The following is a 27,592-nucleotide window of genomic DNA, read 5'->3' on the forward strand; positions in this document are numbered from 1 at the left end:
TGTAGTGTTTTGACGAAGACTAGTCAGCCGAGGTGGGTGAGATGGTCTCTTTGATTGCCCCAAGTTCTGTTGGTGAGAATGACAAGCTTTCAAATTTACACAGAGTTCTTGCTCACCTCTGAGAAACATCAGATGAAGTCTGACATCTGCCCTATCTTTTGTGCTCCAGGATGGAGTTCTACTAAGTACTCTACTTGATATTGGGTGGGGGTGCTCAGGAATAAGATATCCTAAACATACTGGACGTTCACGAAACAAAACAGCACACGTAGCACTTTAAAGACTAACAAAATAATTTATTAGATGATGAAATTTCATGGGATAGACTCACTTCTTAAGATTTAGAATTTCTGATGAAACTAAACTGGTGTAAATCTGGTGTAAAGTAAAGCTGATGTTAGCAGCTGCTTTTCTCAGTTTGATACAATCCATTACGAATGTCAAATATCCGGTGAGGACAAGGTGTGTAGATGCTCCGCAGGGCCCTTCTTTCAAAAGAACAGCCTTCATTTTCAATCCCTGGCCTGTTCTTTCTAAAGAGCGGGGGCTGTGTGGATGCTTTCTTTAGAAAGAGCAGATCACTCTTTTGATCCATGTTTTTGTGTGTGGACACACTCTTTGGAAAGAAGCTCTTTCAGAAGAGATCTTCCAGAAGAGCTTCTTTTGAAAGATCTCTGTAATGTAGACATAACCCAGCTGTCTACCCATATGCTCCTGTCAAACCTGGCAGGCCTCTCTCATATCGTTATCATTGAGGCTTGCTTCTTGCAGAGTGTGCCCCTCTCTTCATCAATAGTTCTTTTTCCTAATCATAGGATCATAGAATTAAAGGGCTGGAAAGTACCTCAGGTGGTCATCTAGTCCCTCCCCCTGCCTAAAGCAGAGGTCTCTGCTGAAGTTCTCAAGCTCCTTCATGGCAGAGACATTTATTAGTAGCAATTCTTCTGGCTGCCTTCCTTTCATGCATGTTGGCAAATTACCCATGTGGCAGCTACACCTACATACAGCTTTATGTGTCAGTTACTTTACAGGTCTTGTGCTTTTTGGAAAAAAAGCCTCTGATCTCCTCTGTTCCTCTCTGCCCCACCAGGTTTGAAGATTAAGTGACCTCTTCTCCTCTCCCTTTGCACATGCTTCCCATTTCCTCTGGACACATTTGCCTGGACAACCCAGCCTTTTGTTACCTTTCTGTCTCTGGATAGACTTCCCAGCTGCTTCATTCCATCTCCCTTGGATGTCACTGGCAGCCCCTAGAAGAAGCCTTTGTTTCCAGCTGCATTTGTGATCTATTTTACAATGAAGAGTTGGATGTCCTGGAAAAACAGCTGAAACGAAGAAATTGGTGGATCTAGCCCCCTCCCTGCAGATGTTCATCCAAACTGCAAAGCCTTTTGAGATTCACCCATTGCAATTTAAGTTACTGTATGTTATTATAAGTCACAGATAACCATGGCAACTGAGAAAAACACTACAGCGTCACTTTGTAGCAAGTGAAAAAGAGTCAGTCAGCATCTCATATTATATGCTAAAGCAGTGATTCCCACCCTTTTCACTAGTGTGGACCCCCAATCACCACCCACAAACCATTCATAGACCCCCATGAAAGCCATTTCTACTTTCTATGATCATTTCTATTTCTCTTTTATTTTTTTTCACAGACACCCTGTGATGGCCTTGTGGATGCCAGGTTGGGAACCCCTGTGTTAAGGCATTGGACTGTGAATCTTGGCTCCTGATTCTGTTACTTCCTGTTTGACCTCTGTTCCTCAATTACTCATCTGTAAATTGGGGATAATACTTCCTTTCTCTCTTCTCTATTTAAACTCTAAACTTTTCAGGGAAGGAACCATCTCATACTATATATTAGTGTTGTGGCCAGTACAAAAGGGAATCTGGTTGCAGCATGCGCTTCTAGATGCTATTGTAATAAAAATAATGACCATCAGATTAACAGGGTTAGTGATTTTGCTTAGTTATTCTATTTCTGGAAAAATCTCTAAATATAATATCTCAGGGAGCCCATGGCAATGCACAGTGAGAGATTTTTCATTTATTAAAGGTGCTAGTGTTGTAAGAATTGTCTCTGGAGTTGTAATATCAGTGACTAAAGCAATGGAACATTTGGATGCTGTGACTTTCACCTCTGGCCTGCACCACTGATGAGGTTCACTGACCATATCTTCTTTTTGTAGAATGAGGCTATATTATTAAGGATAAAAAAGAAGCATTCCATTGGTGGATTGCATGATGTTTTTCTACCGGAATACTTGACAGTTGGAAAAAAATTAGCAGGTCTCTGTATCTGACTTAAATGCTTAAGTAGGGAGTTCTCATCCCTTCCACCTACTCACCCAGCCCAGTTCCGTTAAGTACCGTGAGGCTCTTATGGGTATTGTTTTCAATCAGCTAGCGTGTGACCTTTACTCATTGCTGTACTTTGGCTCTGACATACCTCACTGTCACTTGGAGATGCCTTTAGTCTGTGCTGTGAATACATAGTCCAAGGCAGCACAAGAGTGATTGGCACATCAGTGACTCAGTCCCCCAGCCTGACTCTTAATGCTTCCAATTCCTGCAATTTAAGGCCCATTCCTTATTTCTTTCACTTTGGTTTTGTGGGGGGTTTTTTTTCCATTATACTCTGGGTGTGTTAGAGCCTGGCCTCATTCTGTGGTATAGATTCTTACCAATAATATGGAGTGACAAGTGTGTTCCATCATCAGATTGTTAGGAAAACAGTAAGGAAATGTTTTCAATTAAAAGCAAATACATGTTCACACAAGGTTTACTGTGCATTCTGGGCAAGGACTCAGCTCTGTTTTAATTTTAGGCAGAATAATTCCCCCATCCTAACAAACAGCCCACAGTAATTTGCTGCCAAATTCACAGTTAAAAAAAGAGTAAATGAGATTGCCATTATACTGAAATGGCCACCTGCTTCTATCTGCCTAACTATGATGAACCTTGAACTCCAAGGCAAGAGAAAGCTTGTTTAATACGAAGAAAGCCAAAGGGGGGGAAATATTTGTAATTTATAGACTGTTTGATGAAGGCATTTGATCTATGACCCTTAAATGATGCAGAATTTTGCAGAGTTGAAACTCTGAGAATCTTTATGACCCAATTTTAAAGCAAACAACTACAATTCCATATGTAGCTTTAGAAACCATAATACCAAAGCTCGTTAAGACTTGACATTTTATTCACATTGCTCTAGGAAACTGGTCTATGTACTAAATAAAATAAATTCAAGTTCTGATCAGGACTTAGGTGAAGGGGAATGCCAAATTAGAATAAGCATATTCAAAAGAACACAGAGAGTGCTGGTTATCACTAGAGTGAGCCTGTTCTCATGGGTGTCTCATTTTAGGTCTGTAGGCCCAAGGCGATTGAAAAGTTCTATCATTCTGTTGGGAATGATCCTCCAAAGCTTTCATTCTACCTCACTTGAATGGTTCTCTCTGCACTGTCCAAAGGAGAGCATATCACCCTGAATTTCACTGTCACATTCAAGCCTGTACTCCTATTCCAGAACTTTAGCCCTTATCAAGATGCCCAAACTCTGACCCAAACTGGCCATGTGACTGTTCCACTCTTTGGAAAAAGCAAATCATCTAGAAATCTCATTAGGCTGTGGAAGCTACAGGGGCTAACCTGCTAAGCCAGCTACAGCAGGCACCTTTTTCTTCTTTTCGTGATTTCAGTTTCAGGGTCCTAGAGAAACGGTAACACCTGTAGAAGAACTTTCAAAGAATTTGGATTCTGGAGTTTGCCACTGAGCTTATTATGCCTTTACCAAGCCATGATTGGAACAACATTTGTCACCATGCCAAAGGTATAGGATAGAGCCACCTCTGTTTTCACCAAATTACTAAACACCTACAGTGGGCCAGTCAATCCTCCTGAATTAGATGGACATTCAGACTTCACTCTTTTATATGACCTGACATCCTGGAATGAAAACTCCAACACACTATTTTTCTGTCATTATTTGGTATTGTGGTGTTCTGAATGTTAAATTTAAAAAGTACGAATAAAGTCAGTGGTACTTTAATATACTCATAAAGGTTTTTCCACTTGTGGTGCTAGAAGGCCTTTTCATTCCTGGTTTGGAAGATGCTGCAATTGTTTACCGACTACCATGAGCTACAGGCCTGGCCCAAATAGCTCTCTAAAGTATGTTATATGACCAGAAAATTGAAAGGTGGGGAAGGAGCTCCTGAATAAATTATACTGATAGTTAGACAGATACCAATCCGTGGAGGCTGAAGTGCTTGTATTGGTAAATGATGTCAGCTTAATCATGTGTTGACAGGTCTTGGGGAATCTTGTCCTGAAGAAATTCTTTCCTGCGGTGGGTTGTTTTGTACATAGTGGATGTTTGCAGCGAGTCAGTTTTTCTGTAATGATGCAAGTCCACTGAGATTTTATTATTATTTTTTACTATAGCATCCAACAGCTGTGACTATAAAAGGGGCAGGGGTCAATTGCGCAAGGTTTTGTACAAACATACAAAATGACTGAATCTATGTCCCAGATGGTCCAAAATGTAATTTAGGATGTCATGCTCTCAGAAGTGGTTTGCTACCATTGGTGGCAACCCAAACTGGGCAGACACCCCAAACTTGGTGTATGTTCTATAACTAGATTCAATCAACCCAGTAACAAATGTGAACTCCTGAAGTACTAATAGACAGCAGGTTTAAAACAATAAATGGAAGTATTCATGCAATGCACAGTCAACCTGTGGAACTCCTTGGTCAGAGGATGTTGTGAAGATGAGGACGTTAGCAGGGCTAAAAAAAGAGCTAGATAAATTCATGGAGGATAAGTCCATCAATGGCTGTTAGCCAGGATGGGCAGAGATGGTGTTCCTAACCTCTGTTTGTCAGATGCTGGGAACAGGTGACAGGGGAGGGCTCACTTGATGATTACCTGTTCTGTTCATTCCCTCTGGGACAGCTGGGATAGGCCACTGTTGAAAAACAGAATACCGGGCTAGATGGATCTTTGGTATGCCCCAGTATGGCTGTTCTTGTGCACAGTAGTCTTATCATGGATGGGTAAGCTGGACTTACTGATGTTTGGTCACTATTCACCAAAGTTCACAAAACATTCAGGTTGCTTCCAGTCAAAAGAAACCAGTCACTCACCGAGCTCAATGCTCAGATCCACACAAAGACAACACCTGTAGCCAAACTTTCAATAATAAACTAAGTGCTTGTTAACAAGGGGAAAAAAATGAGAATTATTTACAGGTTACAACAGGCAACCCACATACACAAATGAATTATGGTCTACAGTTCCAAAAAGTGACCTTTTGGTAACATGTCAGCAGTGAAAATCTTATAGAACTAACCCAGGTTGACGATAGGAATTGCTGCTTCTGTTTCTTAGTTTTAGCCCAGTAAGAGTCCAAACAGCAAAAGAGAGAGAACAAATTCTTGTATCACTGTTTGATCCTGTTCTTCCAGTACTCAAGAAGGTGGGACAGGCTTTCGTGCACGTAGTTCCTTGATGGGTATGAGAGGATCATAAACTAAAACTTTGCATTGTGATGTTGATCCTTTAGTTTTGATAGTCAACCTTCATGGGCAGAGGACCCATTCCTCTCAACTGAGTTCACAGATTCAAAGCAAGCATTCTTACAGCTATAAAGCAAAACTTGCAGATCACCCTACATCCCGGAATACAGACATTATAAGTTAAGTGAATGTGCGCAACAACATACGCGCGTTCCATAGAGGCTAAACATATTCTTGTAAGTCTAATACATAATCTGAACAAACTAACATACAGCTCAGCTGAGCTAGTTTCCAGACATGAATTTGTCAGTGCTCAGCTGATGCATAAAGCCTTGGCAAGGGCGGACCTCTGGCCTGCCAGTGTCACGTAGGACATTATGCAGGGACTGTTACAAAGAACAAAATAATGGATGGGGGAGGATCCAGGGCCGAAGTAATGACATCATGTAACTACACAGTTTTACAACATGAACAGCTTATTGGCTCCAAATACATTTTTAATCTTTTTTTAAAAGTATCCAACCCTCCCTCGCCCCAGCCCTCCAGAAAATGTGACCTTAGGTTCACTGGCTGCTACTCTTATATAGCTGGCTGGGTTTATATAAACGTCCTCAACTGCTGTCTACCTATCATTTATTAGTTCCCTTTTAAAAGTACCACTTCAAACTCCCTGCAGTTCCCTTAGATGCTAGGTCCCTCTCCAACTGTAAAATCCCATGCAACCAATGTAAATCTAATTATGATGAACACTACTTATTGCTGCATAATGTGGATTAAAATAAGAATGATTCAATGGTATTCAGTGAGGCTCAGGCTGACTGAGCCAAGTTCTGCCTCATGTACCAAATCTTCTTTCAAACCCTCCTGTGGCTCTGGTAGAGACAAAAAATAGCTGAATTACTTCACCACTGTATGTTTGTGGAAGGAGCAGAAAGCGTATTCATAAAACCCCACCTACAGCCTCCATGCCTCATGAATCACAGCTGCTCCTACCTCAGTCCTCATCTCAGTACAGCATTGCCTTCAACTCCATGGATGTGTCCAAACCTCTCCAGACAGCTGTGTTGGTATTACAACTATCTCCTGTTTAAGGTGGTGTTCCTGTTAATGGAGACAAAAGGCTGTCTGCGAGGGTTTTCTGGGGATTTACAGGGTTGTATTACGTGTAGTTTCAAGAAATTAAAAAAACGAGGCTGGGAATTAGTCATCAGAAGGATCCCGTACAAGCTTGTATCTGTGGCTCAATGCACAAACTGAAAAAAAAACAGCTCCAAACTCTAACAAGGACAAAGAGAAAGAGCAATAGGGTCTATATTTATTTTTCCTTTTCAGTGGCGGCCCCCAAGAGGCATGTATTCTCTGACTGCCCTTGGGCCTGAGAGAGTGTCACAAAACTAGTAAACAGCCAGAGTCCTGCCTTTAATCAGATCCCCCGCAGACATGACAGGACTAATATTTAGATCACGAGTGCAGGAGACTGGACTAGATGACCTGTTGAGATCCCTTTCAATTCTATGATTTTCTGTGAAACCAGTACATCTATTTCATACAAAAAAATGTGACTGCAATGTATTTTCCTTGGTTGGGTAAGGAGGTTAGACTTGTCCAAAACTGCTGCTTTGTATGATTGATTCCTCAAGTTGCAATTTAAACCTAGAAGACATGTTTTATTTTAAAGAACTTACCCCATGAAACTGCAAGTTTCCCTTTTCAGCTTAGAAAGAGAAACCTGAGGGGGAGTTTTACTTCTGCTTAGTGGAGAATTAGGTCTCAAAAAAGGTAACTTTTCTGTTACTGTCAGTATCTTCAAACACAGTCATTAATGGATGATATTTCTGATTTTTTTCTACAATAACTTAAACAAATTTTTATTAAGCCCTGCAGAAATATGACTGCCTACAAACAAGTAAGTTTGTCCTTAGCACAGCCATTCTCCTCATAGACTCTTTGCTCTTATCCCATACAGTAAAGAATTTGTGTGTATGTATGTCTCTCCTCCAAAAATCTGACTGAAGCAAGGTGAGTGCAAGTTAACCAGCACGCATTGATGACATCCTCCTCCAACTTCACTTCCTCTGGTATCGTCAGCCTACCAGATTTAAAGCAAAAGTACAGCGGTGGCTCAGGAAATCTCACAAAGGCTTTGTGGGGTGAATAATTAGACTTGCCAAGACATAGACTATATATACAATGTAGTGCTGGAGCGGTTCAGGGTAATTTATCTTCTCCTCACTGTGAATTATTATTTTAAGTGCCTCTTGTAAAGGCCAATACAAATTCAGCTCAGATCTTCTACTAGTGATTGTTTCATATTTACAAATATGTAAGGGAAGAAGGATAGGCTTGTGATTAAAACAGCCAACTAAGTGCCAAGAAGGCTGGGATCTGTTTCTAGCTCTACCATAGGCTTCCTGTACATTCTTGAACTACCTACATGGGATGAGATCCTCAGGTAGAAGACATTATAGAAACATGTTGACCTGGAGCAGGAAGAGTGAGAGAGGCACTCCATTGTTCAGATGATAAGCCATAAGCTGCAGAAGGCTCACAGATACGTAGGAAGGTCACTCATCTGGCCATTACCTGTTTTGGGGTAGTTTGTCCCCTGCCCTGTATTGAGACTAAACAGCATTTGGTTTAGTTCAGTATCACATTGGGAAGTCTCCCCCAGTTAAGATACTGGGGGCTTTGTTGCCACCATGGGCTTGCTGTTGCTGCCAGGGAAGGAACAGCTCAACTGGTCATCCACTGAGCCCCTCCCCCTTGGCCCATACCAGGGCTTGCTGCTGCCACTGGGGAAAAGTCTCCCTGGCAGCTAAAGAGCTTGCTGTCACTGGGGAAAGAAACACTTCAACTGGTCATCCAGTGACCTCCCCCACCTTGGCCTATACCTGGGCTTGCTGCTGCCACAGGGGAAAAGTCTCCCTCAGTGGCTAAAGGGCTTGCTGCTGCTGGGGGAAAACCAAAATTCTTTTTTTCCTGCACAGTCCAGGACCCCGCATTAAGACCCTCCCCAATGCCAATATATTGTATGGGGAAACCAAAAATTCTTTCTTCCTACATGCTTGTCAATGTAAGAAACATTCCAGGACCCTGCATTATTTTCAGGGATAACATTTCTGCGATGATGGGAGGTGGAATGCTCTGTGGATGGCTAGCTGAGAACACGGTCATTGCACGAAAGCCTTGTGGTGCACTGAAAAGCCAAAAACCCTGTCCATTGTCAACATTATGAATGGGGCAACCAAAAATTCTTTCTTCCTACATTACTCTCAAATTAAAAAGCATTCCCCTGCATTATTTTCAGGGATCAGATGCATGCAATCATCATTGTATGACCAGTTGAGAATACAGTCTCTGAACCCGTGTTGGCAATGTAATGTGTGGGAAATTCAAAAATTCTTTCTTCTGAGTGTCTTCTGCGTTATTTCCAGGGATTGACATATTTTCAGGGATTGAGAGGGGAATGATGAAAATGCAATGGGAGAAGATGATGTCAAGAACAGCAAGCATGCCCAGAATGCTACGTGGATGAGGGAACTGGGGGATAGCTTCCCACAATGCACTACTGCATCAGTCAATTTTAGCCGATGTGTGTGTGGCAGCAATGACTTGACTTTGTGGGAAGCACAGTGTGAAGTGAGGATGGTCAAAATTGAACTTATAAATTCCAGAATTAGAAAATCGATATAAATAAATTTGAATGTATCTCGTAGTGTAGACATAGCCTGAATTACTTTATCAGTAATGTTAGGAAGTTGCATCAATCACCTGGGGGTTTCTTTCAAGGCCAAACCAAGAAACTCATTGTATTTGGGCTGCCATAAATAGCCTTTTCATATTCCAATTGGCGCTCTCCTGAGGGTAAAAACGCGTGGTGTTTACACAGATAGAAAGTCTGTGTTGCTTAAGAGATTGCTGGGAAAGCACTGATATTGTAAGAAATATGTTTCCCTCCTACATGTACCCTACTTTCTTTTCATTGCTGTGAGCTGTTGCAGAGTTGGGTATGTATATCACTGCTTGATCTGAGTTAACATACAACCGATCTCAATGAGCTATTTCCTTCCATGCCTTCTATGCCTCCTCTTTTGGACAAAATTCCCACTGAAGGTCAAGCGGGGGTTGGGCGGCGGGTTCAGAAAGCTGCAGTTTCTTCTTTTACCTTATCTGTGCTTTGTTCCCTCGTCTCTGCCCTTTTGGTGTGTTCTTGTCATTCTCTAGTGCACAATGGTGTTGAGACAGGGGAGGGAATGAAGAAGAGGTATGGAAGACAGAAAAGACAAAGAAAAGAGCAGGATGGAGTCAGAGATGGTGACAGATTTTGCTGGGTCCTGAGGGGGCATCTCAGTTCTAGACCCCACCTGAAAGGGGAGGGGCCTCAGAATGAAGGGGGTGGGGTCATGGGTTATCCTCCCTCAGCACCACCTGGACTACACCACGTGTTTCCAGTAGTGATGAAAGGACCTAGGGTTCCCATTACTGGTGTTGCCATGGTAGTGACAGTGGCATCCATAAGCCCCAGGCCCAAAAACCTGCCCCCTCTATCCACTGGTCTTCCTCTCCCCACCCTGGTTGGTGGCCCTGGCTGGAGCAGTAGGGGATAAGAGCGAGACAGGAAAGTGGAGCTATGTCATGTGGATTAAAGTTCTCATGACAGTTTAACCTCAAGTTCTAGACCCAGTTTAAAACAGCCAGGTCTGAAGTAGTATTAGAACTGTTTTGAAACAGTTTTATATAGGGATGCCATATGCCTGGAGCTCTGTCCTCCTGAAAGCACCTGTGTGAACGATGCATTTTGTTCTCTAAAATAGGGTACTCCTGCTACTGGATACAAGTCTACAGTGCAATGCAATCCAATGGTTGACAGTTTACTGTCATTCGTTATAATTGCCTAGATTCAAGAAGTGATATCAACAAAACTACAATAGTTGGGAATTCAGCTTGTGTGTGATTGGATCCCAATTCAGTGTAATTTTAGAAGTGTGTGTGTGTCTGACCTACCACACTGGCTTGATAAAGTTAGTTAGTTTGTTAGGTAAAGCCTGCTACACCTGCTGGCATGTAGGACACCAACAAAGGTCCTCCACTTCTGACTGTCTTTGTCTATTTTCTTCAGTGTGTCCCAGTTGTAGTTCATTCTCTTCATGTCTGCCTCGACAGTATGCTGCCATGTTTTCTTGGGCCTGCGACATTTCCATCATCCTTCAGGCGTCCAGTGAAGTGCTATCTTTACAATGGTGTGTGCCTCCTTTCTCGTCACATGCCCCATCCACCTCCAGCATCTTCTCAGGATGATAGTGGTCGTGTTCTCCTGGTGGCATTGCAGGAGCAAGTTATGGTTGGAGATAGTCTTTGGCCATAAGATGAGAAGTATCTTGTGAAGGCTAGTGGTGTGAAAGGAAGAGAGCTTATCAAGGTTGCACTCTGTCATCTGCCAGCACTCTGAGCCGTATAGTAGTGTTGATATGACACAGCTCTGGTACAGTTTAATCTTGGTGTGGACACTGTACTGTGTAGATCTCCATACATTGTTCATACTTCTGAGGACATTTCTGACCTTGCTTAGGCTGCTGTAGCTGCCATTCTTGGTGCCTCCATCATGGTGGATGATGCTGCCTAAGTACGTAAAGCTGCCTGTGCTTGGTAAGCCTGCATCATCTACCTTGATTGGTGGTGGTGAATCTATGTTGCGAGTCATAATCTCTGGATTTTTTTGGCTAACTGTTAGTCCAACTTGGCGTCCAAAGGTACATAGGCATTGTGATAGGGTGTAACCCAAAAGGAATTGGAGGAACAAAACCAAAAAGCAGTTTAAGACTGATAGCAGTGTGGATCCTGCAAAAACACGTTCTCCCAATTATAGGAAATGCAGGGTGCCATCTCAGTCAAGGAAGTAGGAAGATCCACAGATATACCTATAGCTGTTCCCCTGGCGGTACACACGTCTGTGCATGTAAATTTCTTGGCCATTGATAAATAAAAGAGATCTCACCTCTTTCTGCTTTTGTTCCCTGAGATGGCTTTTCAGTTTTGACACGATAAATGCTAATACAACTTGTGATGATGAATATCCGAGTTAATGTTTGTCCTGTAATGCAAGTGTTGATTAAATATTTTAGGTCTCGGATGGCATCGCTTTAGAATTCCTGTTGTCATGGCAACCCTTTTGTGCTGTCTAATGCCTTCAGTGAACACTGATTTTCTGTTTGTTTCAAGAACTGCTTGACGTTGGGCAGTGAATATGCTAAAGATAGCAGAGGACTATAATAACATCCCTTCAAAAGAACTAATTTTTAATAGTTTTACTTTAAAAAGATTTCATAGCTCACCAGAAAAGGGCTTGACCTGGGACAGCAGATGCTTCGTCTCACCCCAGGCAATATTCTCCTTATCTCATGCCTTTCCTCTCCAAGATGTTTCACTGGTCAGATGACAAGGCTTTGGCCCTCATGATCAAGTCTGTGGCAATCAATATTACAAGGAAACAGAGTAATCTTATTCAGGGAGCCCTTTCTCAAGCAGCAGATGAATTATTTCCTGGCATCAAAATGAACTGTTCCCAAATGGCTCACCTGAAGAAAAAGGCTCTGTGTAAGCTCAAGAGCTTCTCTCTGTTATCCACAGAAATTGGTCCAATAAAAACTATTACCTCGCCCACCTTGTGTTTCAAAGAACCAGATTTTAGTTCTTTTTCCAAACCCACCACAGTCTGGCTCACAGAACCTCAGGATCACACTGTTCTCCTGAACCTTGAAATGTTATCCCTCTTTTGAGCTACACTGGTAAGTTCAACTTAATGTACGTAACAATATCTTGAATGGAAAATCTTAAGTTATTGTTCTTACCTTAATTAAAACACCCATTAGTTGAAAAGAAAAAGAAAGTCTTCTTCCATGTGCATCCAGTGATGCTCCTAAATCTATATCCGTCTGTCCTTCCCACAAACAGCTCCTCGTTCTCTATTCTGAGTGTAGCCTTCTGAACAGATAAAACCATTATCTATATATCAATACACGGCTGCAGTGCCCCTCCCAGTGTCCCATTTCTAACAGTATGTTTGGTGTTAGAGATTGCTGAATAAATCTCTCAGCCAAGCTTTTTCAGAAGTCAATTGATTTTTTGTTATACAACTAAGCATAGCAGTAAAAGCCCTCTCAAATTTGGACTAGGGTATATCAGAGGACGGGCTTCCAAAATTATAAGCCACTTGTGAACAATTGTGATTGCTGTGTGCCTGTTGATGAGCAATTCAGTATCCTCCATTCTAGTGGCTTCTCCTTAGGGATACCAGCCAGGGAGAAAGCATCATGACAAGACAACCCTCTAATGGTGTTCCACATAGCAGCTTTCACAAAGAAACAAGCAACTGGACAGGAATATAGGCGCAGACTGTGTCTCCTTCCTTACATGGATTTTCACTAAGTACCCTTCCCTTGCAAATTTCTTGTTGAGCATTAAAAGTAGATGGTAACTCCTGTGTTCTAATTAACATTCTCTTTCTGAAAATGAAAGAGGTTTTAATGTCTAAAATGTTGTATAAGCTAATGCTAAGGACACACTGAGTGCAGTATTTGCCTAAACAATTATCTCCCTACAAACTCATTGCTTTTTAAAGCACTTTGAGACATATTATGGAACTATATTGTGTTCTGCTTTGATTCCTTCCATCTTGGAGATCCAATCCACTCAACTTTTCCTCTTCCCATTCAATCAAGCTACTATTTCATAAGAGGATTGTGTACCTTACCATGTGTTAATGACTTCACATGACATTACCTTGATTTAAAACTGATCTAATTAGGCCACCTTCTGGTTGATTCTGATTTAGGTTTTGACTTCACACAAGGAAGCATTTGTACATATAGCAATGACAGTCACAAAGAATCACAGTTGCTGAGAATGATGATGACTCATATCCCCTTTGTTTTTGTTTGGTTCAATGTTGTGTTTGGATGTTCTGCAGAACACTTTAGAGTAACATGATATAGCAATTAAGAGCAGCACAGTAGCTATATATGGATTTGTGCCTCCGTGCAGAATCCTTCAGATGTTGGTCTCCTGCAACATGGATTCTGGTTCTTTGGGATTCTATAATTTGATGTGTAATGACTGGATACCACTGGACTATGTGAGCCCTAAAGACAACAATGTCATCTGACATTCTGTAACATCTGTCAGCTGAAATCAGTCCTACAACTGAACCTTTAAATTATAGTAGGTCTGTGTTGGAAAACTAGTAGATTTTGTACGACCCTGGTCTAGTAACACAATTCTAGTAAGAGGAAAATAGTATTGAAGTTTCTGTCTTTTTCCTCATTTTTTCAATATTTCTTCTTTCTTCTGTCTAGCTTTTTACAATTCATCTGTTACATTCTAGAACACCAATTACATATTTCAATAACTTTCCCAGGAGATTGATCCTGCCCACAGCGTCACACAAATGTAAGCTTGGCCACCAGAAGACACAATGAGCCTTACAAGGTTTAAAACACACAGGCTACATCTACACTAGCCCCTTCCTTTTGAAAGGGGCATGGTAATGAGCAAGGTTGGAAGATGCTAATGAGGCACTGACATGAATATGCAGTGCCTCATTAGCATAATGGCAGCCACAGCAATTTGAAAGTGCCACTTTTGAATCGCACGCCACCCGTGTAGGGGGGGGGCCTTTCGAAAGGACCCCTCAATCTTCAAAAGCCACTTATTCCTAAAACCAGATAGAGATATGGGGCTTTCGAAGATTGGGAGGTCCTTTCAAAAGGCTCCTATCTACACGGGCAGCACTTTCAAATCACTGCAGCTGCCATTATGCTAATGAGGTGCTGAATATTCATGGAAGTGCCTCATTAGCATCTTTCAACCTCACTCATTACCATGCCCCTTCCAAAAGGAAGGAGCTATGTGGATGCAGCTATAAATACTGGCAGGAGTGGTACCATTACCTAGCTTGAACTATCTACATTAGTCCACAGAAAAATCTAAAATAAAGCAAGAAGTTGCAGAGGTCATTATCTTATCCTCTGTTTCCCTCGTCTTTTATCTTATCACTTTCCCTGATAGGTTTTGTGCCTCCTTAGATTATAAGTTCTTTAGGACAAAGGCCTTGGTGTTTTGGTTATTAGCTGAACCACCTGGTAAACAGGGCAGGATAAAATAAGTGATTTTTGTCTGACGAATGCAATAAACCATTAACATTTACTAATAAAACATAGCCAACATAACATCCCTGCCCTGCCGAGTGTTTCACAGTACCTGAATACAAAGCATGGAAATTTTAGTTAGCTCTCCATTTAGGAACCACACTTTTTAACAGAACCATGCACAAAGAATTTGAGGGAGGTTTGGAAATTCAGTCATGTTACATAATTTTCCCCAATTCAGAGTTAGATCAGGCAAAGCTTCAATCATGTGCTCACAACAGGCTTGCAACTGTCACATCTATGCCTTGGCTTTCTGTATTCTGAATATCTTGTGGCAAAAGAGCTAGTAAATTGTTAACAAGATTGATTTCAGCTTTACTCCAGGAGAGGTGTCCTCAGCCCTGTGATGGAGGAAGTGCACTGCAGCATTAATTACTTGTTTTTGATGTAATTATTCAGCTGCCCATTTATTTTTCAAGTAACTCACCAACTTGGTTATCAGTTCCTAAACACACTAGGAAGATGTCTAAACAGAAGAACTGGAGACTTTGTCATGTCTGTTTTTGCCAGTTAAGAAATGTAACTTGAACGGTCAGCTGGAATTGAAGTTCCCTACTGAGGTTTATAGACAAATGCACAAAACTGTTCACTGAGGTTCTGAAATCCAGATGTGCAATACAATATATTCTTGAATCTCACCTTCTGGCCCACCATCCTCGGAGTCTCTTTCTTAATATCATCTGCTTTCTCTGCTAAAAATAAAAATTATTTGCTTCTCATTGAATACGATCAATACACACAGTGAGCCTTACAGGGTTTAAAATAAAGTATGTGGGAGAAATGCTTCTTTCCAAGCTCAGTTATTTCTTCATCTTTGCAAATCTTCAGCACTTTTTTTCTTTTTCCTCAGAGCTAAGGAGTAATTTGTGTTCTTGCTAAATGCACTTGGTTGTGTCACACATCATACATTGTCAAAGTAGCAATGTTAGCGCTTTTCCCTGGTACTCAGCAGATGAAAACAATCTGTCCCCCCTCATCTTCCTAAAACAAAAGTTGTTTTACCCATGGCTGTAATACGTTTACCAGCTAAGAGTCTTAGCATTATAAAGTAGTCCCCCCACTCACAATTCTCATTCTTAATTTATTGTCCAATTGGTTGATTTCACTTTACAGAGCTTTGCCTCCTTTCGTAACAGCTGTTACCATGTTGCCATAACAAAAGCCAGCATTCTCTAGAGCAGTGACTTTCCATGTGGCATTCTGCAGTCTTATGGAAAGGCTTTTACTTCTGGAGGAACTCTAAGAGCACTAATCTTTAGTGCCTAGCAACGTCTGTGAGGGAGTGAAAGGAAGGCTTGGCAGTGGAGGGGCTAAACTGGGCCTTTTTGCTCAATTAGTCCCACCCCATTTCACCTGCAGCCAATGCCAGGCCTGGAAGGAAAATAAAAGGAGAGACTCTGGGTCAGTTAGGGGCTGATCAGTGAAGGGGTAGGAGTTGGTTCTGTTGTCTGCATGACCTGAGCCTGCTGATCTGGCCACAAGAGGATGCAACCCTCTCAACCCTTCCTTGGGTGCAAAGGGGGTGAGCTGGAAGGAAAACCCCACTGATGAGGCAGAAAGTGGACTCTTGGGGCCATGCCCCAACTGAAGAAACAGACTTTGGTAAATAGCTGGAAGTCCTATACCCTGGGCTCTCAGTTAACACTGGGACTTAACCACTAGGCTACCTTGCTGCCTGCGGGGAACCTAGCCATCTCATCAGTCACAAGAGTCTGAAGACAATTTAAGCGAAGTTTAACCAGAACTATAATTTGTATTAACTGGGGCATATACACTAACCTGCTGAGATTTCAAGGGAGTCTGCTTCATAGGAAGCAGGTTATCTTTAACACTGTGGGTAAGTTCAAGAGCTTCCTAATTAATATACTATGTCTACAATGAGTGGGAATTGTTAAAAAACAGGGCATGATAGCAGGTTATGCAAAATGGCAATCTCTTGTGTGCTCCATGTACTCCATATGAAACTGCTGGAGTGCAGTCCCTAAGAATTACTCCACGGTCTTGCAGGAATAAATTTGTTGGCCAGAATCTCGGCAGATGTACAGTATAGGTAAGTATGATTTCTTTAATCCCTCCATACATACAAGAAAGCTAACAGGGGTTTCTGCATGTGTGAGATAAGGACCACTGGCAATCGGGGAGAACATAGAATGGGGGTTGCAATAGTAGAGAAAAAAGAAATGAATGAGAATCTTCAGCAAAGGTAGGCTGGCAGCAGTGGCATACTGGAGTGACCATATCACACAGGAGTTGAAGGAGTTAAGGCCAGCATAGACCACAGTGTGAGGTGGGGCAACCCTATGCATAATTTATATCCCCATCAGCAAAAATGAGCTGTGGACATCCACATGCATGGATGCAGCTAACTGCAGTTATCCTTGGATTTGTAGGGCCCTTAGTGACATGCCCTGGAAGGAGGGAAACACTGAGTCTCAAAGTAGGTGCTATGGTTCCTGGGGGGGAGGAAAAGACAAGATGCAAACCTGAGAGAGAGACAGTATGACCATGGGGGGTGGGGGTTGGCCACAAGAGCTAATCCTCAGCGTGACTAGGAGGAGGTGCCAGACCTGCAGTGAGTGGACCACACTGCCACACATACACAAAAGAGGTGTGGGGGCAGTGAAAGGAAAACAGGCAATGAGAGAAGATGTGGGAAGAAAAGAGGAGGTTACTTGAGTAGCTGAGTCACCAAAGGAGACAGAAAACTGTTGTTCCTTCAGCATGCTCATCTTGGCCAGGAAAATCACTTCTCTTTTTCGACACTTAGTCCAATAAGGTTGATACAAAAATAGAAATACTTGGTTGCAACAAAGTGCACAGAAGGGGTCATTTGTGGCACCCAAGGATGTATTCATTGGGGGTGAAATCCTGCCACCACTAAAGTCAGTAACATTCCACCAGATTTCATCCTAGGTGACCAAAAGAGAAGGGGGTGTAAATTCATACCTCTGGGTCTCTAGAAGAAGACTCTTGTGAAGACAAGTTAGAGTAAGTAGTAGCAGGCAGGAACTAGAAAGCCCTGCAAAATGAAATGCAGAATTTCATCCTTAGCACTCCTTCCATGTACTACCACTTAAAAAAAAACACATTAAACAGCAGTTCCCAAACACACACCCATACACACACACACACCTTCTTTTTACTTCTGAGCTCTTTTGTAGGCCTGCTGGTTTGCACTCCAGAACCCCTGATGCCATGAAGTGCCTTCACTTTAAGCATTAAAAATACATTTTCATTCCTAAAGAGGATTAATAAACACATTTTTCATAAATCAAGAATAAGAATTATTTCAGCAGCACATGGAAGCAACTTCCTCTTGTACAGCTATTAGCCCAGTCTTGCAACCCTTACTCTAGCAGTCCCTTTGATGTCATTGAGGACAGTGGTATGAAATAAGAGTATTCCTGCTTAAGAGCTGCAGGATTAGACTGTAATTCACTCTAGAATAGGACTGGTCAGGTCATTGTAAGAGGCTTGTGACTGAAAAAAAGTCATTTTAAACTATTAAAACTGTCAGGAAAAAAATAAACCTAATAATATTGGATTAGACAGTAATTTAATACATATTTTATCACCAGTTCATGTCTGTGAACTATTAAACTGCACATGGCTCTTACAAATTCTTGTTTTCTAAATCAAACTTGCAAACCTTTTTGCATTCCTATCAAACATGCATAGCCTCGTACACTTCTGAAACAGGTATGTCAGTGGTAAATGAATATTGAAAATGGAAGTAGCAGGGAAAAAGAATCATTTTTTAAAAGCTCAGCATTTTGGCAGTAGAGGAAGCATAAATGTACAGAAGGCAAAGCAACAAATTCCCTTGTGTTCTTTTCCAACACAGATTAGATGCTTCCATCATGAGCTCCACCTCTCTTCCTGTTTATTTGCTACTAGCAAACTTGAGTGGCTGTGTAGTGAGATGTCAGTGAATTTCAGTGGTGACCAGCAAAGCTGTCTGTAGAGATGGGGAAGTGGTGAAGATAAAATAAGAGCTGACACCAATACTTGAATCAAGTTAAAGTTGTCAGTCCCTTGTTGGATCCTTGCTTACTGTGCTACCCTCAATCAATGGTAGCCTGCCAGGAGTACCATACTTTGGCACTTCAAAGATGGGGCCCAAATAATATTCCGTCTATATGGTGCATACATTGCTTACAAGCCCAATGCCAGAGACCTTCCCATCCCCCCTCGAACAGAAAAAAATCACAGGGAAAAGGGAAGCTCCAGCAGCAATGAAGGAAACATCTGTTCTTCTGAGCTTTTGCAGACCCCAAAGGTTTGAGCAGTCAGATAAGGCTCATCCAAACAAAACCTCCTCTTTCAGTTGCCAACCCCTTTAAACTTTGCAGCTGAAGAAAAAGTCTTCCTGATAATGCTTTGCTCCAAAAGTGAGGGCTTCAGCAGCATTGCAACTGCCACTACTGAGCTAGCTGAGATGGCAACCCTAGAATTGTACCTCACACTGTCTGCCCTCCCACCTGGCTGCTCTCTTGCTTGCATGCTCCCTCATGCTTCATTGGACTGCTCACGTGGTTCGGAGGTCTGTTTTCCAAGATGGAGGAAGGACAGAGGAGCATTGGGGACCAGAGGAAGCAATATAAGGACATGCTAAAGGTACATATGAAAAAGTGCAGCATTGGTGTTGACGCTTGGGAGAACCTTGCCCAGGACCATCCTCATTGGAGAGTGGTAATCCGTGAGGGGGTGGCACAATTTGAGAGGTCCTGCACAGTGCAGACGAGGAGAAGCAAAGAAGAAAAAAGCAGCAAAACTACTCTCCTCCACTTCAATAGCTACCAGCAGCTGCCCCTCCAACACCTGCCCCTTCTGCCATGAGATCTGCAGCTCCGGAACTGGGCTGGTCAGCCATCAACAGAGACATATAGGAGGGTGACATGAAGACCTCCTACTCATTCTCAAGTGACCACCAAGCTCCAGCATACAGGGAGCAAAAATTTTGGTAAGCTTCTGCCTTCCCCTGGCTGACATGCATGACATGGAGACAGGGCAGGATTAGTGCAATTACATTGAAATTTAAGTGGTTCATGTGACAGTTTCTCACCTGGTAAGGGGCTGGATTTTGAACACGATGGAGTCCTTTTTTATTTTGTAAAGTAGACAGGGATTTTTTTCATGTACTTAGGGAGGCATTTAGAAATAAATGGCTGGATTTTTGCCAAAGGCTCTGAGTATACAGAGCTCCCATTGAAACCCTGAAGAGCTGCAAGTGCTTAATACCTTTGTAAATCTCACCAAAAATGTATGACAGAGGTAAAGAACGTTGTCATCCTTGCCTATCTCCCTTTAACTCAGGGGCAGCTGCAAGGGTTCATGCTATTGTTTCTTCTCTGGGCTTTAAAAACCCATAGATACCATAGCAACAAGTGCATTACGTGGTCTTCGGTTATGCCACCTATGAGTAGATGTGAATACTGCAGGCTAATCAAGTTTGAACAAGTCTATAGATTGACTGCATCCTTCTCCTCCTGCCTGACATTTCTTTGGAACAAACCATTAGCAAATGGTCTTTCTGTGACATGCACTGGTGATAAATGCTCTGTCCTTTGCAACATTTTTGGTACTTCTCTCTCTGTAGGCAAAACAGGTTCTGGTTCCGACTTCATAAAAAAACTCTCCTGAGAAATATATAAAAAGTAAACTCTTTCTCACTCTCCTCCTAAAATGATTTGGAAGATGACATTTGTTTCCTCATTGAAACATTTGCAGTTATGTGGCAATCCTGCTTCAGTATTGATAGGTTGGTCGTGGCTGCTGCGCTGACAGCGAGAAGTTTGGTTTTGTTTGTTTGGTTTTTGGTGACTTGAATTTTAAAAGTGAGTGCTGAAGCATTTGGATTGAAACCAAAAGCTCCATATAAAGGCTTCTGTGCATGCAGCTAACTGATGTATAAAAATAAATTGCAGATCAATATTTTTGGCTTTGTTAAGACGGGGTCCCTGTAAGATGCAGTATAAAGCATTTTCAACGTCTTGAACTTTTTTCCAATGGTCTTTATTGGATGGAGAGGTCAATACATTTTCCTTGACTTATATAAAACAATGATTATATGCATATAATTACCTTATTTTGGCAACAGAAGTTATTTCTATATTCATATGTGATTTCTGTCTCCCATAAATTCCTCCCACGCCCCAGTGAAAAGTATGTGATCCCAGTTTTCGTTCATATGCCTTAGGTTCAAATGAGTTTCGGGCAGAGGATCTGCAGTGAAGTTGTACAGTTTGTAATAAATCAGTCTTTCAATTACGAGTGGTTACAAGTTCACATATCGCACTATATCATGCAGCATGCTGCAAAGACTAAAACACCGGAGATTCATTGGTAGAGATTTCATAAGAAACTTGAAATAGCTGAAAATTAAATTTAGCTGCTAAAGTAACAGTTCTATCCAAATATAGAGAAAGTTTTGTGCTTTAAAAACTTTAGAGGCCTTAAAATTCAGGCTACAAATGGGACTTGTGGACTGATACATGTTTATAGTAGCCACATCAGCTAGAGCAGTGTTTTGCAACCATGTACATGTTTTGCAATACATGTACTCTTGGGGTCACGGAGGTCTTCCAGGGGGTACATCAACTCATCTAGATATCTGCCTAGTTTTACAACAGGCTACATAAAAAATACTAGTAAAGTCAGTACCATCTAAAAATTCATTCAGACAATGACTTGTTTCTACTGCTTCATATGCCTTTTGCTAAAATGTAAACACAGTATTTCTTCTGCAATTCATTATTTGATACTAAGATGGTGGAAAGTCAGCAAGTTTTCACTAGTTGTCTTCTGTGATATTTTTGCATGTTTTTGTAAGTGAGTAGTTTTTAACTGAGGAGTGACTTGATTTGCAGAACAAGTCTGACTCCTGAAAAGGGTACAGTTATCTGGAAAGGTTGAATGGCACTTGTTGCAAGACCTCAGGTTAAGGACCATGGTTCTCAACCAGTGGTACTTTTAAAGGGGTACTTTATTTAAAAAAAAAGGTTGAGAAACACTGAACTAGAGCCAATAAATTAAGCAGTCTGATTATTTTCCTTACCTTTTATTAAATATTATTCATGACATAATATTGGGTAAGAAACTCCAGGAAGAAATCAAGTACAGTTGCCAACATGTGTGGCATCTTAGCACATATTAGCATCTTTTTGGGAGTGAGGGGAAGGTCAGACATATGTGAGATGCTTGATTCTTCACAGGGCTCGATTCTGTCACTGTTCTTGCATTAAGTAGTGCTTATTCAACAAGTAGTTCAGTGGTTTCAATGGAAATACAGTCAGTGTGGGTAAAGGTGGTGAGCATGGTTTGAGCCAAGTAAAAACACATTTAGCTGGAACTAAAGCTAAATAATTTTTGATGGGGGTGGGCACACCAAGTATTTGATAAGTGATCAAGGGTGGTGCTCTTCCATGATATTAATGGAGCAGGAGCAGGGTCTGGGATGGAGGTTAGGTGCAGAAGGGAATTTGGAGTAAGGGATTGGGATGCAAGAGGAGGTGTGGGATCTGGGACAGAGTTTGTGTGAAGGAGGGGTTGTGACCTGGAGCAGGGATATGGGGTGCAGGGTCCAGGAAGAAGTATGGGTGCAGGGGAGGGTTCTGACCTGTAGGAGGGGTACAGGAGGGGACCAGGATCTGGGAAGGGGTTGCGACCTGGGGTACAGGAGGGCATCGAGGAAGTTACTCTAAGCAGATACCTGCAAACCATGATAAAAAGGAATGAAGTTAATAGCACAAGAAGAATGACTGCACTGATTACTAAGAGGATGAAGTGTCGACAGCTATACATTTAATTAAAGAATATATTTAAAATGTTGTAATGGGGAGGGGGAACCTTAATAGCATTGCTTTATTTCTCATTTCTGTGCACAAATATTTTCAGTCAAAGCCCCCTGGCAAAGCACCTCTGCTGTCTTCTGAGGGGAACAAAATTGTTAAATCACAAGCATGGTCACAACTGGGATTGTTGTGCCAGTCCAGAAGAGATCTGCCTACTGCCCTATTATACCCCAGCAATGTGTTTTTATTGCAGTGTCTGGGCAGAAAAATTCCAGAGGGTTTGAAATCCTCCAGGGTCTTTAGCTGGGGTAGATCAGCATAACTCTGACTTGGAGTTATGCTGATTCACATCAGCTGAGGCTCCGGCTTCAAGAACGTAAAATAGGATCCACCTGCAGAATGAGATGTCTGTTACCAAGGCTCTCATGACGGGTGTTTCCATGGTGAGAAAATACAGTTTTAATAGGATTTTGTTATTAGGGAATTTGTGATACTGTAAGCTTTGTTTGCTGGATGCTAGCGGATATTTCAATGTCTGCTGAGCATGACAGATTCAGTGTGAACGTTTTCACTAGTACAGCACTGATCATCCACTAAGTTCTCTGCATCTGCCATCTTTGCTGTCAAAATCTCTGTGACTTGTCTGACTGGACAAGGAGACTAAACAACCTCTTAACCCTCGAGGACACCCTAGAGTTGATCCTTCCAGAAAAAGATGGCACATGTTGCTATAAAGAAGCTTATAGAGATAGTATGCATTCTACATCTTTTCCATGGATATATGAAGGATTTCAGTTTCCAGGCATGAGTTTGACACATTTCATGAGCATGAAAAGCACCTTAGACAAACTAAGCTACGTTTAAAGAACACTAGAAATATTCTGACCTATTTTTTGAGCTTCCCCTGTCTTAATATTTCCATTTGGAAGACACACTGTTCCCAAATAGGTAGGGCTGGATTCATCACAGTGCAGAATAATGCATTTCAAACATCCATGCTGCATCACTGACAACAGAGATCATTTTACAGTAGTTCAGAATAACCCTATTCAGAGCTGAATGCCAAAACACATCAAATAATAGTCAAGTTCAGGTTTTCTTTTTTCACACTTTTCTCCCCTCACTTGATATCCTGGTAATGAACATCTTTGTTGCCAAAATAATGCTCACTTCTCCATCACTCGCTCACGTAACTGCACACATTGCTAGATTCCATAAGTAACAGGCATCTATACTGTATTCAAATACGCCTTGGCACCATCATTTTCTCGATGAAAGGTAAACAGGCAATGTCACACACGTCTGGCCTTGAATCTAGATGTGGCTGCTCCTGAGGGCAGCTTTGCTGTTATCTGTGTCCCTCCAGGCACTGCATCTGATAGGGAACCTCCTGATAATTGACAGGGAGAGCCAGTGGGAGAATCATTGAGACACCACTTTGTCCAGTCCATAGATTGTGCTTAGTTCACCAGTAAAGGGCTGAGTCCTCAACAGACTCCAGTCTTCACCACACAAACTGCAAGACTTTCCAGTGTGTAATGCTCTCCTGGGGTATCTGAAGCACAGAATCAAACCTGCTATTCTGCCATCTCCTTGCTTTCACAAGTGTCGAATCCATAAACTGATACTACGCCAGCTGGGCAAGTTTTGGCTGTGTAACTTTTGTGCCTACCTCAACTGCTCTGCCTTGAGTCTCTGCTGTTTACAGATGGCCAGGGACTGGGCAGCTCACTTCTACAACAGGAGATCCTTTCATGCCACATGAATGAAGAGGTAACAAATCACTGCCTCATGGCCAGCATCCCGGCTGAGCCAGGCACCCTGTGATAGCTGGGCTGGCATCATTGGGGTGGAAAGCCTCTTTGCATTGCTTTATCCATTTCCAGCACTTCCTGTTCTCACACAACTGATTGAGTGGATACAACACTGTTACCAATATTGCAAGAATTTATAGCAACCGTTAATGAGCCCAGTGAGTGAAGGACTGCGTGAAGCTGCTTCAGGGTGAGGTCAATAACAAAGCATCCTGAAGGTTTCTGGGCTGACTGGTTCTTCTGTGCATCACACTTCTGTCTGGCATTTTATTTCACGTTCCAGCAGAAGCCTTTATAGGTTCTCAGCAACCCTAAATGACAAATTGAAACTTCTTCCCTGGACTTCAATAGAAAAGTAAATTCCATATTGCTGAAGGGACATGTTCCACTGCATGAGATTGGTGTGAAATGTTTCTATCTATTGGATAGATTTGCTCAAACCTCATGAAGAAGGAAAGTAGGACCAGTGTTAAGTAGTAAAGCAATGTTGTATGCAATACACCGCATGTAGCTCAGGCAAGAAGTGATGCATTGAATAGGAAGGTTAATGAATCACCACAGGAGGCATAAACAGAAAGACGCAGGGAAATATCTTCCTTTGTTTCCATATGGTGCCCAAGGCATGTCAGCTGGTATTCTGCCGGAGCTATTGTGGGGTGGGGGTACTAAGCTGCGCACACTCCTCCCTCTGCCCCATTTAGACGTGTTGACACTGGGTTGCCAACTCTCCTGGAGTCAACTCCATTGCTGCAAATGGCGTCTGGTCCATACAGTCCAGGAGAGTTGGCAACCCTTCCCACCCCAGTCTGGGTCTAAAGCGGGAAACAGCTGCAGAGCCCTGGGTCAGCAGTGGGATGCCAGGGCTGGTGTGGCCAGTGGGCTGCAGAGCCCATGGCAGGGTCAGCAGGCAGTGGGACCTGACGGCCAGTGCATCCTATGAGGCCAGCAGGAGCAGGGACCCTGAGGGCTAGTGGAGTCTGTGAGGCTGGTGAGCAGTGAAACCCCAAGGGTTGGCAAAGCGAGTGGGAATGGTGTGGAGCAGGACCCTGGTGGCCAGTGGAGCCCATAAGGCTGACGGAATCCCAGCAGGGCTGGCCTCCAGGGACAGGGAAACCAGGTGTAAAAACTTGTGGGAGCTGCAACAGCCCCCAACAGTACCTCTCACGCCTATGCTCAAAGGGTTCATTCTGTGTTTACCAAAACAGTACATGTAGCTCAAGCCCAGAACCTTAAATCCAAGCCCCTTCTGATTCTGAAGAAGTGGTGAGGATCAAAGACCTGCCCTTATGTTTGCTCCTGTAACAATAGGAGACCAATTTTCTAGTTCCAGTGAATTGCAAACTTAATGAAAAGGGATGTTTTCGTGACATTACAACTGCCAAATCAGAATGGGCTCTCAAGCCCTGATCCTAAATCCTAGCCAAACTCAGTCTGACTCCAAAGCCAAAAAGCCCATCCTTTTTAATAAACCCCAGAGCAAGAGAGCTGCCCCGCCTTCTGGCAACGGTCCTACTCAGCATCTTCTCCACATATGCAAGAAATCAGATACCACTAAAGTTCTGAATGAAACCCAGCAAAGCAGAGGATTTCATGGCTAGAACTGGAGCGGATGGGTCACGAGAGAGTCTTGCTAATGTGCTGTGCTGTCGTGCCTGGTGATAACACCCATTAATCTGACAGCACAAAGGGAGAATGAATATCTTCTTCAAATGGCACATTCTATGGTACAAATTAATCCCCTTTGTTGAGCAAATCCATTTTGTCTCTCCAAAGGTCAAATCCTGCTTGGTTTGCACAAGGGAGTTGGCCAATGTGCCTCCCAAAAGGCAAGCCAGGATTTGAATCGCACTTCATAACAGGGGTGGGCAATGATTTTTGATGGGAGGGAAGAACAAGAAATCCTGTGGCACCTTATAGACTAACAGACATTTTGGAGCATAAGCTTTCATGGGTGAAGGCCCACTTTCTCAGCATCAGTGGAGGGGGAGCAAGGTCTGGGATGAAAGTTGGATGCAGAAGGGAGCTCAGGGTAGGGGATTTGGGTGCAGGGAAGGAGTGGAGCCTGGGTGGGGATTTGGATGAAGGAGGGGTTGTTACCTGGGACAGGGGTGCAGGGCTGTGGGTTATGACATGCGACAGGAGAGGGTCAGGAGGCTGTGGTGTGGGAGGAGGTGAGGTGCTAGGTGCAAGCTTGGCCTGCAGGCACTTACCATAGACAAGTCCCAGCCAGCAATCAAGTGGCATCCCAGGGCTCCCTGCCTGCCATGCCCCCACATGTCACTCAAAGCAGTCTGCTGCTGGGGCCAATGTAAAAGTCTCATCATAATGTGTGCCATGGGAAGGATCTCAGCGAGCTGCCTGCACCCTCAAGCATGGCCCAGGCAGTTGCCTTTAGCTGATTTCTGGCAAATGGGAGCTACAGGGTTTGTGTTGGGGGCTAGCACAGTGTACAGAGACCTTCTACTCCCCATGGTCTGCACCACACACACACACACACACACACACACACACACACACACACACACACACACACACACACTCTGACTGCTTGGAGTGGCGCATGGGGTCACAGTAGGCAGGGAGCCTGAACAAGGGTCTCACTGAGACATTGGTAGCCCAGAGTATCATGGTGGGTTGGATCCAAATATTCAGCAGGTTAAATCCAGATCATGAATCGTAGAATCATAAGTTTGGAAGAAATCTCAGTAGGTCATCGAGTCCAACCCCTCCCCCTGAAAACAGGACCAATCCCAACTAAATCATCCCAGCCAGGGCTTTGTCAAGCTGGGATATAAAGACCTCTAGGGAAGCAGATTCTACCACCTCCCTAGGTAACCCATTCCAGAGCTTCACCACTCTCCCAGTGAACTAGTATTTCCTGCTAGCCAGCCTAGACCTCCCTCAACGCAGCTTGAGACCACTGTTCCTTGTTCTGCAATCTGTCACCACGGAGAACAGCCTCTCTCCATCCTCACTGGAAACCCCCTTCACATAGGTGAAGGTTGCTATCAAATCACCCTCACTCTTCTCTTTTGTAGACTAAATAAGGCCAAATCCCTCATCCTCTCCCCATATGCCATGTGCTCCAGCCACCCTTATGTAATGGGGGACCCAGAATAGGACATAATATTCCAGATGTAGCCTCACCAGTGCTAAATAAATGAGCATAATCACTTCCCTAGATCTGCCATCAATTTTCCTTCTAATGCACCCCTGAATGCCATTAGTCGTCTTTGTTACAAGGGCACACTGCTGGC

General features: G+C 42.9%; 1 protein-coding gene across 1 annotated transcript in view; it reads left to right on the forward strand.

Annotated features, from left to right (window-relative positions):
• The first annotated feature begins 19,457 nt into the window (after positions 1 to 19,457).
• RAPH1 (Ras association (RalGDS/AF-6) and pleckstrin homology domains 1) overlaps positions 19,458 to 27,592 on the forward strand; it is a 155,133-nt gene continuing 146,998 nt past the window's right edge. Inside the window, exon 1 of the mRNA XM_075000705.1 lies at positions 19,458 to 19,691. The gene's annotated coding sequence lies outside the window, so the exon portion shown is untranslated. The remainder of the gene's footprint in view (positions 19,692 to 27,592) is intronic.

Source organism: Carettochelys insculpta, chromosome 8 (assembly GCF_033958435.1).
Source record: "Carettochelys insculpta isolate YL-2023 chromosome 8, ASM3395843v1, whole genome shotgun sequence".
NCBI classification, from domain to species: Eukaryota; Metazoa; Chordata; order Testudines; family Carettochelyidae; genus Carettochelys; species Carettochelys insculpta.